At 39.7% G+C, this 6,222-nt stretch overlaps 1 long non-coding RNA gene across 4 annotated transcripts; it reads right to left on the bottom strand.

Moving 5' to 3' along the window:
* Positions 1-414: 414 nt before the first annotated feature.
* On the bottom strand, positions 415-5,976 carry LOC125536884. Of its 4 annotated transcripts, XR_007295290.1 has the most exons (6): positions 5,685-5,976; positions 5,049-5,156; positions 4,670-4,963; positions 3,872-3,948; positions 3,632-3,751; positions 415-3,521 (listed from the first exon to the last, which is right to left on the bottom strand). It is a non-coding gene; the product is annotated as an uncharacterized LOC125536884 (long non-coding RNA). The 4 variants fall into 4 exon arrangements; XR_007295288.1 differs by having other exon boundaries at positions 3,632-3,948; XR_007295289.1 differs by having other exon boundaries at positions 415-3,516; positions 3,632-3,948.
* Between the last annotated feature and the right edge of the window lie 246 nt (positions 5,977-6,222).

The raw sequence follows: 6,222 nt of genomic DNA, 5'->3' as shown, positions 1-6,222 counted from the left end.
AACGTAATCAACAACAACTAGAATATATGTATAACCATTAAAGGAAAGGGTCCCATATAGTCAAAGCCCCAAACATCAAACGGTTCAATAACAAGTGAATAATTCATAGGCATTTCTTGACGTCTACTAATATTACCAATTCTTTGACATTCATCACAAGATAGGACAAACTTACGGGTGTCCTTGAAGAGAGTAGGCCAATAAAAACCAGATTGCAATACCTTATGTTCAGTTCTATCTCCAGCATGGTGTCCTCCATAAGCTTCAGAGTGACACTTGCGTAGGATCTATTCCTATTCATGCTTAGGTACACAACGTCTAATAACACCATCTACTCCTTTATAAAGACTAGTACACTGCCCGTGCGTTGCCACGGGCTTTTTCAAATTTGTACTGATTGCATATATAAACACGATGCATGTGAAATTTGACATGTATAGAAAAGATAGACAGTAACAAATGAAAAATAGTTGAAATCCACTCCACTTGCAATAATTTCGATAAAAATGTAATTAGCCGACTTGTACTATGAGATCTGATCCACAAAGTAGAAAAGTGGTACAAAAACATACACCCTCCACCTGCAAGTACTTGTCTGAGAAATGGATTATCCATTCTCCGAGAAGTATTTCTGAACGGAGAGAGTACAACTATTTGTCGTGCACTATACTTTAATTGATGGATATCACTTGCATGTCTTTTTATGCTTAAGACCAATAGTCTCACAAAGCATGTCCATTGTTATTGTTCAATAATTGAATACCACACATGGGAGGATTTTGTTCCCTCAAAACAAATGTTCGAAGATACTACAACCAGAAACTTGATTGCATTATGAACTTGCCTGGAAAATTATTACATATGAAATTAGGCACTTGGAGGTTACCATTTAGGAACTACTGCAAAAAACACATGATTCCTACCATTTAGTAACCATTGTTGCATAAAATATTTCAACCCTTTCCCATCTACTATTCATATCTCAAATGATTTAGGACAGTCCGCATCTACTTTTCTTGGCTCAAATGGATTGACGTCCGTCCAGCTGCACTCAACTTTTAGGATATTTCTTTTTTGAAAGTCATGAAAACAATCATACAGTAAGACCAATGGTGATCATAAATGTCACTTGTAATTAAGTGATACTACATCCGTCCGGAATTACTTGTCGCTCAAACGATGCTAGAACATGATATTATTTACAATAGGTTCTCCTCTCAGCATGTAACCACTCCGCCGACTATTGCACACAAACTTTGGCCTTTCTCTCCTCATAAAAACATATGAGCTCTCAAGGCAACATGGTGAGTGCCTATTTCTTATGGATATCACAACTGTTGTAATTTAACATGTTGACACATTTTCTTTTCAATGGAGTGGTGTCTAGCCCACACAAATGCAACACTTTTAAAGAACTAATGCTCTTGTTATCCATAGAGCTAGAACAAATAAACAAATAATTTGAGGTATGGCTCTCTAACATTAGATAACCCCATGTAAATTACATATATGTAATCCTTCTAGATATTTTGCTTCTAATAAATTTGCAGTATGCTTTTAACCTACTATTTTAGATCTCTCATAGAAAACACGGAATCATGTGCTTTGGTAACCATGCCAAAAATAATATACCTTACATAAAGGAATGGAGGTAGTATAACATTATGATCCTCATGTACAGTAGGGGGCCTTGTTGACTTTTTGTTACCACTAACTCACTCTTCTTACATGGATGAAAAGTGATTCTTTTTCTTTCTTAGATGGATGAAAAAAGACATTGGGGAGAGGATGTAGTGGAACTGGGAATGCTATGTTTAGTAGCACAAATAGTTACCAGCTTTAGCATGATGTGGGAAGGTCCAAGTCTTGAAACTCTTTGACACAGTACGCAAAGTTGAATGCCAGCCCGTACTGACAACATTTAGTACAAGCTCAATTAAGAAGACAACATATTAATGTATTGAAAATTATAATCCTGCCAATAAATGTAGACCTTCATTATTATTCACCCAGGGTCTGTTTATGTTTTACCTGTGAGGCATTACATTTGTCATCACTTTAATATTTTTCTTCATGCAAAAAAAATTGCCTTTCTATTTAGTCATATACACTGCTGCTAGTCGACTCAGCTTAATGCATACAATCAACGAGAATTGCTTTGCATGCCATTAACTAACTATCACCAATAAAAGAAAGCTTTTGCTTTGGAATGCAGATTTTAGGCTCAAGGACCTCCAGCTCTCGGCCACCATGGTACAAGAGATGCTGAGAGTATGCTCTTTAGTGTATGAGAAAGTGTGAAATTATCTAGGGAGACTTAGTAAATTTTTCTCTGCCATAGTGTTACTCCAATCAAAATCAACCTATATGGTATATAAGGCAAAATGTCATATGAATTGGGATGTCCCAAGCTGATGTTCTTTGATAGTACTGTAGATGGTAACCCTGTTGCATGTAAATTTGGGCCTCTGTGTAATCTGGACTTCAGACACTGAATGCCGATTTCAGGGATGATGATACGACGTTTTGAGCAGCATTAAGCACGGACATTTTTTGAGCATCTATAATATAAATGCCCTCAATAAAACATGTCATATTTAATAGGTGATAAGGCAAGTCTGCAATAATAATATCGTAACAAGCTTCAACATTGCACACGCAACTTTTGTTTCTAAACAAAAAAGGTTATATAAAGATGATACAAATACGACACCGAACCCTAAAGCATAGCTCTTAAAAGTAAATAAATAAAATGAAAGTGGAATGTGATATGCTTAAATGAGGGTTGAAATACACTGAGAGCAGATTGTTACCCTTGCTCGGATTTAACTTTTTTGCAAAGAAGATCGCCGGCACTCAGATGGGCAAGCCCAAACTGGTTCAAGATCTAAACACACTGACTACCTTTGCCACTGCCTCGCCCTCCTGCTCTAGCAATATCAGCCATGGACTGATTATCTCAAAGATATATACGGCTTCTATGGTGTATGCAAATCTTAGGCTTATGAACAAGATATACTTGGTCAATAATACAACTTATCGTCCACTTCACCCTCAAGCTTAAGTAGAGTAGTAGACAAATTATCGTAAACTGCAGTGAGTAGAATAGTAGACAAGTTACCATCGGCCTGGTTATGCATGCATGAGACGAGACAGATGGATGGATTTTGTATAGATCGGATGTTGTCTGATGCTGGCTCTTGCAGTAGCAACTATGCTTGGACAACAACCTGCTTGTTCATGTGGTCCTGCCTCCTGCAGTGGATATAAATTACGAATATAAGTTTTACATTCGCTGTGGAATCGAACCAGGAAGATCTGAACCAAGTTTATATATTTTGTGCCTGCAATTCAATAGTAGTAAGGAATACATTCAATTTTTATGTTGCTTGAGAAAAAAGAAAAAACAGGGAAACAATAAAGTTATTCTTGCCTTGTTGATCTGAAAATATACAACCCCCATTTCTTCAGTATTTAACATGGAGGCATCATATCTGTGATTAAATGTTTTCTCATCTAATCTACGTCGCACATTAAAAAATCGTTAGAACTGTCGTACTCATGAGATATTTTTGCTCCGAACACAACTCATAGTAGTAGAGAACAGTAAGCAAATTTGCATTGAACTTACCAAAGTGACTGAGGCACTGTATCTATGGAAGACCTTTGTAGTAAAGCAAGACATTAAGCATTAGGTGAGCATTCACTGTAGTATCAAGCTTGCCAACAACACAACATCCCTTATTTTTATCTAGAAAAACCAGTAAACAAAGCATATGTAGTTCAACCAACATTGGAAGGTATCAGCACATAATTCTTTAATCGTCATGTATACAGGTAATTCAACATCTACACTATTCAAGTATCTTACCGAATCTTTACCGAGGAATTTAAACTGAGAGGCAAATATTCTTCATAGTGACAGCCTCAGTATCAACCTTCAGCATACTGAAAAGGATCGAAGTAATTAACATCATAACTGACGAAAGTTGGTTCATCGAACATAACTCTGAAAATTTAAAACAAATAGAAGCGTTGTTGCGGCAAAGAAATGATGTCATGAACACAGACAAGTTTTGACTGGAAATTTCTCCTTAGTGCTAACTATAACTTTCTGGAGCAACTAATAGTAGTTTTTATAAAAGATAAACCCCAGCCTCCTCCAAAGCACTCAAGCTAGTTATTGGTTATACACCAGGCAAATAATTTGTGTCCTGATATCTTCCCAATCCGTACTTGGATTCTTAATTGGGTTTTGAACAATCACATATAAAGAATAATGATTCAACTTTCCCAGCAAGATCCCAGAATCTACAAAATACGAACCCCCTGACAATTTGCATACTGGAATAACCAGGACCCCTTATCCCGGAATCTACAAAATACGAATCCCCTGACAATTTGCATACTGGAATAACATATTATAAGAATATATTACCACCCCCAGAGGACAACCCCTAAGATTATGCACGGTAAAATCAAGGAAGAAATAGGTGGAAGTAGAACACAATTAGTGCACCTACTAAACACCTTTTACTTCTATTATATGTACCTAACTAAACCACTGATTACTCCACCACTAGCTGCCCCTGCAAGCCTTTAAAACCAACATCTTCCACATTGTGTCAGAGAGGAGCAGAAAACATAGAAAAACAAGAGGCACACATACATTATGCATATCTTTTGGAAGCTCGAGTTTGGGCTCTCAGGAGTATTCTTCCTTCATCCCGAGTTCCCAACCCACCATGTTGCAGAAAACAAAATATGCCATATTAGTTCCTCGGGTAATGGAACTGGAGTACATCAGTTAATGCATCGATTGAGTGGAACCTTTGGGTGAGAGGTAGACCATGGTACTGAAGACGTTCTCGCAGTTGGCGCCCTTTCCCAACCTCGTCATCTGCAGCGTCGGGTGGTACTTGTTCCTCAGGTACACGTGCATCCTCAGCAACTTCATCCTACCCTGCGAACGAGGAGACATAGATATTGTATTTGGTTCATGCAATTTTTCTCCATTTTTCCGTATTCAATCCAATGGCGATGAGAACCTAGCAACCCGTGCAAGTGTACCATATGTCCATATGTGCAAGCTCCACCTCGTTGGGAAAAGTGAAAGAACATGTTTGTTCAAACGTACTTCATCTCCTATCGTCAACCTGTTCACAAAGATAGTAGCAACGTTCCTCATGCTAGGAGAGATGCAGTATCCAGCATTCTAGCCTCATCTTCTTTGAAGGCAACTATAGTACAGATACTCAAATAATTGGAATTTCGCGCAACACAACTATTGGAAAGAATCCAAGATCCGCCTTCAAAATAAGCAAACACAACTACTGGAATTCGTGCTAAAAAATATCTGCTGTTGTATGAACAATTGACTTCAATAACCAACAAACGTATATACTCAAATAGAAGTCCTGGATTCAGAAATTCCTTGCACGTTCATCGGATCGATGTCGCTCCCAACTCAGACTTGGATCCATGCAGGTGTACTTTCTCATCAGGACTTGGGAACTCGGGATCAGATTAGATCAGTTTCGTCTACTGCATCCAGCAGCGTGAGATCCATGTCGATTTGGGGAGGGAGAGGAGCAGCGTGTGGGAGGAGGGAAGCACACCGCGCGGCTCATGGAGGAGGAGGGATTCAGGGAGAGATACGAATATCGGGGGTTGGTTAGGGTTACCTAGGCTGCCACGTGATCCAGCGCAGCGGGAGGGGCTGGCCCTGAGGAGCGACGATCCGCCGCGTCCATCGACCGGGGGCCTGGCCAGCGCCAGTGGCTTCCTCCATCGTCGCCGCCGTCCGGGGAGGGACGTAGGCACGGCGAGGCAGACGAGGCTGGTAGTGCGATTGATTCGGTGGGCGGCTGCATCTAAGGGAGACGACAGTGGGGTTCTCGCTCGAGGGCTCTCTAGGTGCCTCGCTGCTCACTCGCTCGTGCGAGCAGTGGAACTTTTTTGGCTGGTTTTATTTTGTCTGTTTTTCTGGCATGCGGGAGAACTATGTGGACGTGGTTTTGCTTGGATTTTTTGGAATTGGGAGGTGGGAACAAGGACGAAAATCGTCTCTGGTGGGACGAAAATTGACCGGCAGAGACTACCAACTGCTCCATTAGGAGTAGAGATGTGGGTCATCCTAAAAATAATGCCTTAAATCATAGAAGAACTTTCTCTTTTGCTGGTATGTGAAACTAGGTGGTTTAAACTTAGCAATAATGTAAT

Source organism: Triticum urartu, chromosome 2, assembly GCF_003073215.2.
Source record: "Triticum urartu cultivar G1812 chromosome 2, Tu2.1, whole genome shotgun sequence".
Lineage (NCBI taxonomy): Eukaryota > Viridiplantae > Streptophyta > Magnoliopsida > Poales > Poaceae > Triticum > Triticum urartu.
Note: the sequence above shows the minus strand (reverse complement) of the source record. Positions and strands in the feature narration are given on the sequence as shown.